This window comes from Jaculus jaculus, chromosome 18 (genome assembly GCF_020740685.1).
Source record: "Jaculus jaculus isolate mJacJac1 chromosome 18, mJacJac1.mat.Y.cur, whole genome shotgun sequence".
NCBI lineage: Eukaryota > Metazoa > Chordata > Mammalia > Rodentia > Dipodidae > Jaculus > Jaculus jaculus.
The window spans coordinates 20297962-20311825 of record NC_059119.1 but is presented as its reverse complement, the minus strand read 5'-3'; the positions used below and the strand labels follow the sequence as shown (position 1 = coordinate 20311825).

Here is a 13864-nt window from a genome sequence, read left to right as displayed (position 1 = left end):
GGGCGGGGCAGACATTTAAGGTCCCCAGTGTGGGTCACCCCGGCTGGCTTAGTTCTTCCTTTCCCCATGACCAATGTCCCCCATGCGGAACTTCACCAAGTCTCCTTTCAACCACCGGGTTGGCTCGAACCTTCTTAGGCCTACAAAGGTGTGGACGGGGGTGCTGGGTGGGGGGTTCTAGCCTGGGCCCACCGGGGTGCGTGGAAGAGCTCCAAGCGTCCCAAGGAGTCCTCTGGAATCTGCGCTCCCGCCTTCCCTCCACGTCTCGGGAGCAACGTGCGAGGAGGGCAGCTCCGGGAAGCCGCGTCCCACCGCCCCGGGTCGGGGGCGAAGGTTCCCCGCCACCCCCACCCCCCCATCGCCCCACGGCAGCCGCTCCCGGAAGCGCACCCGCGACTCCTCGACCGGGGTCACCCGTCACCGGACCTCCAACCACCCCCCCCGCCCCCGCCGTCCCGTACCGAGAGCTCCGACCCCCCGGCCTGGGACGTCCGCGACCTCGCGTGACGCCGGCGGTTCAACCAGGAAGCCCCGGGCCGCCCAGGGGCCTCGCCCGCCGGGACGCGCACTCACCTGGCCCCGGGGCACGGCGAGGGGGCGAGCAGGGACGCGGGCGCCGGGCTTCCGCCTCGAGCTCGTCGCGCTCGCGGACTCTCGGGGACGCTCGGGACCCCGGGCAACGCTCACACCGTCAGGGCGGGGCGGGAGGACGGCGAGGAGGAGCCCGCGGGCCGGAAAACTCCCGAGGCGAGGCCGCCGCACGCGCCGCGGGGCGGGGCCGCTCGGGGGGGGGGCTGAGGGGCGTGGCGTTAGGGGCGGGGGCGGAGCCTAACTAGGCCACGCCCACAGGTGTGAGCGCCGGGCAGCTCTGGCCTCCCTCTGCTGGAGCGGGAAGTTGGAGGCCCTGGGTACATACGTGGAGGAGGCTTGCTCAGCGCCTCCCATGGCCCCAAGCCTTGAGAGATCTGGACTCCAGGAGGGCAGGACTTCTTCAGCCAGGTGACTTTACACAGAGAAGAAACTTTTACATATTATTATTACTTTTATTTATTTACTTATTTATTTATTTTGATTTTTCAAGGTAGTGTCTGGCTCTAGCCCAGGATGACCTGGAATTCACTATGGAGTCACAGGTTGGCCTTGAACTGGGGGCGATCCTTCTCAGCCTCGGCCTCCTGAGTGCTGGGAATAAAGGTGTGCCCACTGCACCGGGAAGAACTTTCTTTTTCGTTGTTGTTTTTATTTTTTAATGTTTGTTTTGGTTTGCTTTTGAGTTTTCTTTCGAGGTATGGTCTCACTCTAGTCCAGGATGATCTGGAACTCACGCTGTAGTCCCAGGCTGGTCTCGAAGTCACAGCCATTCTCCTGTCTCTGCCTGCCAAGTGAGTGCTGACATCAAAGGAATATGCCACCACGCCCAGCTCTTCTTATTTTTTATTTCTTTCAGAGAGAGAGAGAATGAGCACACCAAGACCTTCGGATGCTGCAAACAAACTCCAGACGCATGTGCCACCTTGTGCATCTGGCTTACATGTGTCCTGGGGAATCGAACCTAGGCTCTTTGGCTCTGTAGGCAAGCGCCCTAACCACTAAGCCATCTCCCCAGCCCTGGCCAGGCTCTTTTTAATTTTTCTCAACTTTTTTTTTTTTTTTTTTTTGGTTTTTCAAGGCAGGGTCTCACTCTGGTCCAGGCTGACCTGGAATTAACTATGTAGTCTCAGGGTGGCCTTGAACTCTCAGCAGTCCTCCTACCTCTGCCTCCCAAGTGCTGGGATAAAAGGCGTGCACCACCATGCCCAGCTTTTCTCAACTTTTATTGACACTGTTGGAGGCCATGGGAGATGAGCCCTTAGGTTTAGGTTCCAGAATAGAGTTGCTTTCCCACCCTGCTCAACTTGGGCATCCCGCTGGCTGAGAGGAGAAAAACTTGAGTCTATGACCAGATCAAATTCCACACACAACTCCCCCCCCACCGCGCCCACAGCCAGAACTTCAAAGAGGTCCCTCACGTAGCTGACCCAGAGCCCAGGGTCCCCACCCGCATTGGGCTGTGGCTAGGGCTCTTTAAAAAAAAAAAATTATTATTTAGTTATTTATTTGCAATCAGAGAGAAAGAGAGAATGGGTGCACCAGTGACTTCTGCAATTGCAAGTGAACTCCGGATGCATGCACCACTTTGTGCATCTGGCTTTACATGGGTACTGGGGAATTGAACCTGGGCCATAAACTTTGCAAGTAAGTGCCATTAACCACTGAGTCATCTCTCCAGCCCATAGGGCCTTTTTTGTTTTGTTTTGTTTTCAAGGCAGGGTTTCACTCTAGCCCAGGCTGACCTAGAATTCATTTACGTTGTCTTAGGGTGGCCTGGAACTCACTGTGATCCTCCTACCTCTGCCTCCGGAGTGCTGGGCTTAAAGGCATGCGCCACCATGCCCAGCCAGTAGGGCATTTCTTGTCACTCAAGGCAGGTGGAGGTCAGTAGTTGGCCCTCTGCGCATTTGAGACCTAGAGAAGAAAGATGCTGTATCACAGACACGCTGGAGACTGAGCAACCATGGGCCACAGCTGAGACGGCCTCTTGCTTAGCCATCTTTGTCAGTCTTCTGGCCTGAAGCCTTGCCTTTGGTCAGGTTGCTTGCTTCTCTTGTAGGCACATTAAGCAGAGTCTGTGAGCTCCTTGGGATGTTGAGGTAGGCGGTCTGAGGCTCTACTAGGGTCCAGTTAAACTCATTGCCAGAGGCCATCTTGGACTTGGACTGTCCCCTGGTTTTCATTGTCAAAGCCCAGCTTCTCCATCCCCTGTCTCACCTCCTCCTGCAGCCACTGCTTCTTGGGTGCCCCCTGCTGGATCTGCCCGCACAACTCTTCTCGCTTCTGACACTTCAGGCCCAGGGGTGAGGACTGGGCAGTGAGCCCCGGCCTGGCCCTGTGCCCCACGGGGTGGACCACAGCTGCTGCCTCGCGCAGGCGCGGTGCGCTGGGCTTTCGGGTGTGGCTGGCCTAGGCCTTGGCTCCCAGAGTTTTGTCCAGGACCAGCGGGCTGCTGGGTCATGGTCAGCTCAACACCCTGCCACCTCAGCTGCCATCAGAAAACTTTCTACATTTAAAAAGATAGGCCTGATCGCTGTGAGTTCAAGGCTACCCTGAGACTACATAGTGAATTCCAGGTCAGCCTGGGCTAGAGTAAGACCTTACCTCAGCCACCCCCCCCCATAAAAAGATATGGCTGGAGAGATGACTTAGAGGTTTAGGTGCTTGCCTGTGAAGCCTAAGGACTGAATAATGACCCAGGTTGAATTCCCCAGGACCTATGTAAGCCAGATGGGTGCTTCTGGAGGTATTTTTTTTCTCTCTATCTATCTCAAATAAATAATGTTGAAAAAAAAACCTCACACAATATGGGGTAGGGGGAGGCTTCACAGGGGAAAAAGCTGACGATCAGTCACACTGGTAGAATGTCCCATGGTGGTCTTCCTTCCCAGAACACTTCCTTCCCAGCCCCACTGTAACCATGCACAAACAGTACATGGACCCCACCTGAAGAGTGCCTGTACAGCATACGGTCAGGTTCCCCCAAACTATCAAGGACATCAAAAAAAAAAAAAAAACCCACGAAAGTCAGGAGGCAGAGGTAAGAGAATCTCAGTGAGTTAGAGGTCAGCCTGGGCTACCGAAAGACCCTGCTTTGAAAAACCACACACACACACACACAAAAAAAAAAAAAATCGGGGGCTGGAGAGATGGATTAGTGGTTAAGCACTTGCCTGTGAAGCCTATGGACCCAGGTTTGAGGTTCGATTCCCCAGGACCCACGTAACCAAGAGGCACAAGGGGGTGCATATGTCTAGAGTTCGTTTGCAGCGGCTGGAGGCTCTGGCGTGCACATTCTCTCTCTCTCTCCCTCTTTCTCTCTGTCTGTTACTCTCAAATAAATAAATAAAAATAAACAAAAAATTAAAAAAAAAAACGGAAACTCTGAGACTCCAGTTTGATCCAGAAATGATATGAACCATGGAACATGTAGCTGATGCCAGCGGCTTTGTAGGTGTGTGTGAGAAACCACACTCCAGGCACAGAAGTGGCACCAGGCGGCATGAGCATGAAGGCAGTTTGGCTTATGTTATTTTCAGTTTAGTTTTAGACAACCTACATGACCTGTTTTTATTTTCTTTAAAAAAAAAATAACCCAATGCCTCTGCTCCAAGTACCTGTCAAAATAAAAGCTCAAGATGACATCAGTGCCTTGCCTCTAAAGTCCTGGTGTGTAGATGACAAAGAGCAGCCAGCTGTGATGACAGACGAAGGATTCAAACGACTGCCCCATGTGTTAAGATTTTCCCATTCCTAAATCATTCTTTAAAAAAAAAAATCATGAGTGGAGTCACGCCATCTTCATGGTAGTTCAGAAGAGCAACCATGCCATCTGAATCAGTATTTTACCAGTAAAAAACTGGTAGTTACTGGGCATGGTGGCACATGCCTTTAATCCCAGCACTCAGGAGGCAGAGGTAGGAGGATCACTGTGAGTTCCAGGCCAGCCTGAGACTCCATAGTGAATTCCAGGTCAGCCTGGGCTAAAGTGAGACCCTACCTCCTAAAAAAAAAAAAAAAAACAAAAAACCAAAAACAACCAAAGAAACTGGTAGTTATTGGCATTTGCAAGGTGTGCTTGATTCCTCATGAAGCCCTTGTCATAAAAGGGTTTTACTGTGTCTAGTTTTGAGTTGGGCTTTGAGTGATTTCATGTAATCTTTGCTGTACTTCCGGCAGGGCCTCTGTGGTAAAGCCAATTCCTGTAGGTGATGGTTCATGATGATACCAACGCCCGTGATGACTGGGTTTTCCATACCTCTGTCCTCCAGGCCTCCCAAACCCAAACCACTCCATCTCAAGATGGGTTAACCTGGTTGGTGGCCCCGGCTGGTCGTACCATTGGTGACCCGCCTAAAACTCCTCCGGTACAGGAGCACGCACTGAACTGACGTCTGCTGAGGTCATCCCTCCTGGACAGAAACCCTCAAGAGTCACAACCCACATGACCAGACAAACCAACCTTCCCCAGGACAGGGTCAGTCCCTTGACCAGAGTGTGACTGTCCTTCTCCAGGGCACTTGTCACACTTCTCCAGTGCTGTCGCCAAGTCGCCAAGATTATCCCAGAATCTAGTTAGTGTGCATGCACACAGTGTAGGTGGGGGAAAGACCAACACCCAGAATTTGTTCTCAGGCCTCCACACATGTGTTTTGCAACCAAACACATGAACACATAGGTACACACACACACACACACACACACACATAGAAACAGGAAATGGTATTTAAATTTTTTTTATTGACAACTTTCATAATTATAGACAATAAACTGATAATTCCCTCCCCCTCACTTTCACCTTCACAAGTCCACTCTCCATCATATCCCCTCCCCCTCTCAATTAGTCTCGCTTTTATTGTGATGTCATCATCTTTTCCTCCTAGTGTGAGGGTCTTGTGTAGGTAGTGCCAGGCACTGTGAGGTCATGGAAATGGGATTTCTGTTGCCCTGGTTATTTGGGCCCTTTGCTTTCTTGTGGAAGAACTCAGTCCAGAGTGTGCTGAAGTGAATTTCCTCTTTACGGTTCTCATTACTGAAACTACTTTTGAGAATGGACCAAGAAGAAATAATACACCAGAATGAAGAAATGATGCATATATCCACTAGCTTTTTAAATTTTTTCATTTTTATTCATTTTGTTTTATTTGTTTGAGAGAGGTAGAAAGATGAGAAAGAGAGAGAGAGAGAATGAGTGCATTAGGGCCTTCAGCCACTGCAAATGAACTCCAGATGCATGCACCACCTTGTGCAGCTGGCTTACATGGGTCCTAGGGATTTGAACCTGGGTCATTTGGCTTTGCAGGCAAGCGCCTTAACTGCTAAGCCATCCCTCCAACCCTCAACTAAAAGATTTAAGATTTTTTTTATTAAAGTATGTGTGATTAACAAATAATGTATGGTTTTCATACTTCTATAATAAATATTCTACTAAAAAAGTAAATAAACCAAAAGTATAAAGGAAAGGGGGGAAAGGGGTGAACTTAATGACAAATGAACAGAAAAAATATCTATCTCCTCCTGGTTACACTTGCTTCTCAGGAGCCGACAGGACTCTGAGCCAAGTGTGATGCTTCCTATGCAGCTGGAGAGCCACTCTAGTTCCCAGGGAGTTACTGTCACCCCAAGCTCTCTCCCTCGGGGCCAGCTGTATTCCACACCCAAGGTGGACTCAGAGGTCAGCTTCTTTCACTGTGGCCAAGTGACTGTCACTCCTCCAATAAATCCCTTCTTTCCAGCTAGTCCCTCTTCATGTCATCATTTTTTTACCCCTCATATTATTCAGGTCTTATGTAGTGTCAGCCACCGTGAGGTCATGAATGCCATGGTCATCTTGTGTCTGGAAAACAGAATTCCAAAATGCTCTCTCCCATCCTTTGGCTCTTACATTCTTTCTGTCACCTCTTCCACAACGGCCTCTGAGCCTTAGAAGGTGTGATAGAGATGTTCACCACGCTGGCCACTCCACTGTCGCATCAGTGAATTTTGAGTCACCCCAGTAGTCCCAATATCTGAAAAGAGAAGCTTCTCTAACCAAAAGGGAGAGTCGCACTATTGCATCTATTTAGCCAGACAACAATAGAAGTTTCCTGTGGAGGTTTGATTCAGGTGTCCCCCATAAACTTAGGTGTTCTGAATGCTAGGTTCCCAGCTGATGGAGATTTGGGAATTAATGTCTCCTGGAGGGAGTGTATTGTTGGGGGCGGGCTTATGGGTGTTATAGCCAGTTTCCCCTTGCCAGTGCTTGGCACACTCTCCTGTTGCTATTGTCCACCTTATGTTGGCCAGGGGATGATGTCCACCCTCTGCTCATGCCATCAATTTCCCTGCTATCATGGAGCTTCCGCTCAAGCCTGTAAACCAAAATAAACCTCTTTTTCCCACAAGGTGCTCTTAGTTGGGTGATTTCTACCAGCAATGTGAACCTGACTGCAACATTTCCCCTCTAGGACTTATGACCTCCATAGGCATGAGCTTTTGATTATGTTTTCAGTACCAGACATGAATTCTTAAACCCCAGTTTTGAAAAAATGTTACTGTTTTTGGTCCTGGGATTAAACCCATGACTTCATACATGCTAATTAAACACTGCCGCTATGACACACCCCCCGCCCCCAGTCCTGAGACAGACATTTTAATGATATACCTTCCACCTTTAGGGAGCTTTACAGAAGATTCATACTAGAAAATGAACAGGAAAAAAAAATCATCTTCTGAGAAATATACATTTTACATGTAGATTTCACAGCCAATTTCAGAAGTCTTGTGGCTAAAGCTGGACATGGGGAGCAACTAGGCTATGTGGCTCCACACCTGCTTATAATTTCCTGGGGTAATTTTTATTACTATTGTCCATCACATGTGGCACTGTGGCGTCTTAATGACCCATTCATTTCATTGCTGAAGAGCTCCTGCAGATGAGCTCTGCCCGCAAGACGCTCTTGACCTTCTCCCCGGGAATATATTCTTCCTGGTGCCTGGGTTTTCACAAGAGTGTCTAATTGAAGCCTAGCTCATTTTATTATGAAGGTATATGACTCATCTCTTAATTGCCAGTAGGAAGTACCAGCTTTCTAAGTAGAACTGCAACCTCACAGACACACTGTGTTTTTTAAAATCTTGCCCAAGGAAGAAATTACTATTTATGGAAAACTGCTTGCAGTCCTATGTTATTTTTCTCTTTTTTAATTTTTTTTTTTTTTATTTTAGAGAGAAAGAGAGAGAAAGACAGACAGACAGAGAATTGGTGCACCAGGGCCTCAACGCCAGATGCTTGCGCCACCTAGTGGCCATGTGCGACCTTGCGCTTGTCTCACCTTTGTATGTCTGGCTTAACCTGCGATCTGGAGAGTCCAACATGGGTCCTTAGGCTTCGCAAGCAAGCGTCTTAACCACTCCAGCCCTTTGTTTTCCTTTCTTCATTATCAACTCATCCAGAGCAGCAGTCCTGCGTGCTTGGCGTCCATCATGGGCTTCGTGAGGAACGAATTTGTAATGCTTTCTGTTTTGGCTGGTGACTCTCTGTCTACACAGAGGAACGTTATCTGTTGCAGAGGATGTGGATTCTCTGCCAGGTTCCAGGAGAATGTGCTCTTTGGTCTTGGTATCTGGAATACTTGTAGTTTCTCTTACCACCAGCACAGACTCTGAATCCTTAGAAAAGGGGCCCCATTTCCCTCTCCCTGTCAGCTGCTAGGATCTTGGGGTTAAATTGGTGAATAGCCAAGCTATCATTTTTTAATGTTTATTATTATTACAAAATATCTCATATGGCCACATCATGTGTTGGTACCCTCTTTTCCCTCATTCCTGCCCCCATTCCATTGAGGACGCTCCTCAGTGGGGTTGCAGGTATTCCCTATGGGGTGTGGTTTATACATTGTGGGGGCAGCAGTCAGTATTTTTTGGAGGAGAAGGGAATGTCACTGGGCATGATGTCTCAACCTGTGGCTCTTACAATCTTTCTGCCCCCTCTTCCACAAAATTCCCTGAGCCATGGTGGATGAGTTTTAAGTCTAGCTCAGTGATGAGCTCGTAGGAGCCTCTGGATCTCTGGTGTGGTAGGTGTTGAGTATCCTCAGGGTCTGTCTCCTACATCCTGGTGCTGGTTATCAGGTTCAGTATGGAAGCAGCGCTCTTGCTCATCTCCCCAGTTCCTCTATGGATTCAGCTGTGGTTTGGCTGAAGTGTGAGGGGTAGTTTATCTCCTCTGGTCTCACTACCTTGTAAAAAAGAAGAACCGATTCTCCAATGGAGAGTGAAATCAGCAGAGTTTAAATGGGATAAGCATTATTAATGTAGGGTGAGTTTGATGTGTGTAACCCCTTTTATCAGGCTATCATTTTTTAAAGCTTAGAGAGACTTTTTAGTTTAAGAGAAAGAGGAAATAGTATGCTAAGATATTTTTATAATCTTTTATTTTTATTTACTTATTAGAGAGAGAAGGAAAGGGATAGAGAGAATGGGTACCCCAGGGCCTCTAGCCATTGCAAATGAAATCTAGATGGATGAGCCACTATGTACATCTGGCTTACATGAGTTCTAGGGAATCAAACCTGGGTCCTTGGGCTTTGCAGGCAAGCACCTTAACTGCTAAGCCATCTCTGCAGCCCTGTTATCATCTTTTTTGAAAATTTTTTTTATTTATTTTTATTTATTTATTTGAGAGTGACAGGCATAGAGAGAAAGAGGCATACACACACACACACACACACACACACATATACACACACACACACATAGAGAGAGAGAGAGAGAGAGAGAGAGAGAGAGAATGGGCGCACCAGGGCCTCCAGCCACTGCAAACAAACTACAGACGTGTGCGCCCCTTTGTGCATCTGGCTAACGTGGGTCCTGGGGAATCGAGCCTCGAACCGGGGTTCTTAGGCTTCACAGGCAAGCGCTTAACCGCTAAGCCATCTCTCCAGCCCTGTTATCATCTTTCTTTACATAAACTATTTTTTATTTGTGCACACATGAGCGAGAGAGAGACAGAGAGAGAGTGCATGAACACACCAGGGCCTCCTATCTCCGCAAATGAACTACAGATGCATGTGCCTACCACTTTGTGCATCTGGCTTCATGTGGGTCTTAGGGAATTGAACACAGGCTGGCAGGATCTATAAGAAATGTCTTTGGGCTGGAGAGCTGGCTTATTGGTTAAGGTACTTGCCTGCAAAGCCAAAATACCCAGGTTTGATTCCTCAGGACCCACGTAAACCAGATGCACAAGGTGGTGCACGTGTCTGGAGTTCCTTGCAGTGACTAGAGGCCCTGGCATGCCCATTTTCTCTCTCTTTCTTTCTCCCTCAAATAAATAAATAAATAATTTTTTTAAAAAAGAAGTATCTTTAACCCCTCAGCAATCTCCTCAGTCCTAACCAGCTGTCATATATGAAGGGATCCTGTCACCCAGGCTGGTGGCATTGGTGAGTATGGGATCTAGGTAGACAATGTTGGTAAGGCACTCTAATGACCCAACTTGTCATAGTAAGCTCTGGATGCTAAGTATTAGGGAATCCCCTCCCTGGGGAGGACTTGGAGACAAACCTAGATCCTCCAAACTACACTCACGTGCGTGCAGAGGCCTGGCAATCTCAGGGTTGGGTTATTGGAGATGTGGCACCTTTAAGAGGCAGAGCCAGTGTGGTGTTTTCTGGTCATGGGGTGCTGCTCTCAGAAAGGAAAGATTCCATTTTCATCTGACTTCAGTTAGATTGTGACAGTATGAATTTTTAGAAAACATTTTACTTGTTTATTTGTTTGTTGGAGAGAGAGAGAAAAAAAGAGAGAGAGAGAGAGACAGAATGGGCATACCAGGGCCTCCAGCCACTGCAAACTCCAGACACATGCACCACCTTGTGCATCTGGCTTAAGTGGATACTGGGGAATTGAACATGGGTCCTTAGGATTCTCAGGCAAGAGCCTTAACCATCAAGCCATCTCCTCCAACACAAGAGTACGAATTATTAAGGGGTGGGACCCTCCACAGAGTCCAATCTTTTGTGTCACCATGTGATCTCTGATATGTTCCCTCCATGAGGCCACCTATCATGTAGTGATGCAGCCAAGGGGACCTTACCAGAGATAAAGCGACACTGTTTGACTTTCAGCTGCAGAACTGTGAGCTAAATAATTCTCTTGTCTCTGTAAGGTAACTACCCTTGGGCATTTCATTACAGTCACAGAAAGCAGACGAACTCAGGAATTCTGGAGCAAAAGTGTGATTGTCTCCCACACCAGTTTACTATTTTATTGTCACACATAGATACAGTGGGACTGTGGGTGTGTTAAATGTCACTCATTTCACACTGCTTCACTCACTGTGGGCCTCAGGTCTAGCTACATTTTGTAAACTGAAGTTCCTGGGGGTTGGGGAAATGGATAGCTGTGTTAAAGACTATGGCTAAATGACCGAACTTTATAACCATGGGAGTTACATTGCGTTAGAACAGAGTCAAATTACTTTGTGCTGGGTTTTTAAACAGCTTTTAAAAAATTTATTTAAGAGAGAGAGAGAGAGGGATATAGAGAGAAAGAGGCAGAGAAAGAGAATGAGTGCACCAGGGTCTCTAGCCACTGCAAACAAACTCCAGATGCATGTGCCACCTTGTGCATCTGGCACTACGTGGGTTCTGGGGAATCAAACATAGGTCATCAGACTTGGCAAGCAAGTGCCATTAACCACTGAGCATCTCTTCAGCCCTTAAACAACTTTTTAAAAATTTAATTTAATTTATTTTCAGAAAGAGGGAGAGAGAGAATGGGTGAACCAGGGCCTCCCACCACTGCAAACAAACTCCAGATGCATGTACCACTTTGTTCATCTGGTTTATGTGGGTACTGGGGAATCGAACCCGTGTTGTTGGCTTTGCAGGCAAGTGCTTCTCGACAACCCAGCTTTCTCTTTCTTATTCAGTTCAGGACCCCATCCCGTAGAATGGTGGCATCCACAGATAGGGTGGATCTTCCCACCTCAACTAATCTAATTTAGGAACTCCCTCACAGACATATCCAAAGATTTGTCTCCTGAGTAACTCTACTTCCAGTTAAATTGAACACTGAGATTAACCATCCCATAATTTTCACCCCAATGTGTACTTACGTGAGCCAGGGAAGCAGAGCATTAGAGAATTTATATATATATATATATATAAATATATATATATATATTTGAAAAAAGAGAGACAGAAAGAGGCAGATGGAGAGAGAATGGGCATGTCAGGGCCTCTAGCCACTGCAAACCAACTCCAGACACATGTGCCACCTTGTGCATCTGGCTTTATTTGGGTATTGGGGAATTGAACCTGAGTCCTTTGGCTTGGCCTGCAAGTGCCTTAACTGTTAAGCCATCTCTACAGCCCCTGCGCATTAGAGAAATTTAAGAGTGAGCTGTAGAGGTTGGGGAGATGGCTCAGTGGATAAGGCACATTGCGATTACAGGCTGATTCACTCTGCGTGGGCTTTGTGATGGGCGCTAGAGAGCCACACTCTGGTACACAGGCTTGATAAGCAAGCACCTTTAACCACCGAGCCATTTCCCCAGTTATATTTGAGAATGACAAGTCTTGTGTCCATCTGGGTTCTACCAAGAGGCAGAAACTTTATAGAAGTTTAAGTAGAAAGAATGATTAAGGGCTGGAGGGATGGCTTAGCGGTTAAGGCGTTTGTCTGCAAAGCCAAAGGACTCTGGTTCGATTCCCCAGGACCCACGTAAGCCAGATGCACAAGGGGGCACAGGTATCTGGAGGTCGTTTGCAGTGGCTGGAGGCCCTGGCACACCCCTTCTCTCTCTCCCTCTTTCTCTCTGTCAAATAATAATAATAATGAATAAATGATTAAGTAAACAGACGAGGTAAAGAGAGCCCTGAAGGATTGCTCTTCCACAGCTGCAGAGTTGTCCAGGAAGGAAAGCCTTGCAAGAGGTCCTGCCCTGAAAAGCTGGGCATCAGACTGTTGCAGAAGGCATCCTGTCAGCCCCTAGGTGGTAGAGAAATTTGCTGGGCAGCTGCACGCACCGATCAAGTGGGAAATGAACCTCCGGGGCACACATGAGCACAGAGAGTAGGTGCATGGCGTATGGAAGGAAGGAGCAGTTCTCCAGTGAGGACAAGAGGCTTGGAGCCTTAGCAGGTAATCACCGGGTCATCCTCTGGTTTCTTGGGAACTCGGGATCAGCCAGAGGTGCCTTTCTGCACTGTTCTCTTAGCGCCCCCTACTGGGCACATTGCACACTGTGCTCGCAGTCAAGTGGAGATGCAATGGGAACGCAGCCATCCATCCATCCACTGGTGCCGGGGGACCACGGTTTGGATGAGCGCTCTCCAAAGATCTCTGTGTTAAAAGCCTGACTATTCCAGGGAAGCAGGGAACAAGGAGGTGGGATCTTGTGGGAGGTCTCCAGAGGTCTTCAATCCATTGAAGGGGATTGTAACAGCCCAGTCTCTTTAACCCCCGCGCCCACAGTCCAGTGGCTTCCTCGTTTTTGTTTCCTGGTTTGCGAGGTGAAGTGGGTTTGCTCCACCATAGGAAAAGAGCAGGGGACTGGGAAAGCTAAATGCTGCCCTCTGCTGGTCACATTCTGTATAGCAGCACCAACATAGCTCTTATTTGAACTTAGGCTAAGGGACTGGAGCAAGAAGCTGTTTTTTTTTTTTTTTAAACTTTTCTTTCTTTTTATTTATTTATTGGCAACTTCCATAATTATAGACAATAAACCACGATCATTCTCTCCCCTCCCGCAATTTCCCCTTCAAAAATCCACTCTCCATTATATACTCTCTCTCCTTCTGTTAGTCTCTTTTATTTTGATGTCATCTTTTCCCCTATTAAGAGGGTCTTGTGTAGTTATTGCTAGGCACTGTGAGGTCATGGATACCGAGGGCAATTTCTGTCTGGACAATTGCACTGTAAGCAGTCTGACCCTTCCTTTGGCTCTTACATTCTTTCCACCACCTCTTCCTCAGTGGAACCGGAGCCTTGAAAGGTGTGATAGAGGTGTCTCAGTGCTGAACACTCCTCCATCACTTCTCAGCATTATGGTGACTTTTGGGTCATCCCAGTGGTCACCGACATCTGAAAAAGAGAAGTTTCTTTAACCAAAAACGAGAGTAGCATTAATATATGGGTATGAACGTTAGGAAAAGTGCTTACAGGGCAGTTTGATGAGCATAATTTAGCCAGACAAGAGCAGGTGTGAACTCACAGGACTCATGACCTCCCCCACCATAGGCTTCTGTCTAGGTTTTCAGTATCAGGTACTTATTTCCTCCTGTGG

The 13864-nt window shown here is 47.9% G+C and overlaps 1 protein-coding gene across 1 annotated transcript in view; it reads right to left on the bottom strand.

The window, feature by feature from the left end:
* The window catches only part of Anxa11 (annexin A11), a 47023-nt gene extending 46332 nt beyond the window's left edge, over positions 1 to 691 (bottom strand). Inside the window, exon 1 of the mRNA XM_045137427.1 lies at positions 574 to 691. The gene's annotated coding sequence lies outside the window, so the exon portion shown is untranslated. The remainder of the gene's footprint in view (positions 1 to 573) is intronic.
* Between the last annotated feature and the right edge of the window lie 13173 nt (positions 692 to 13864).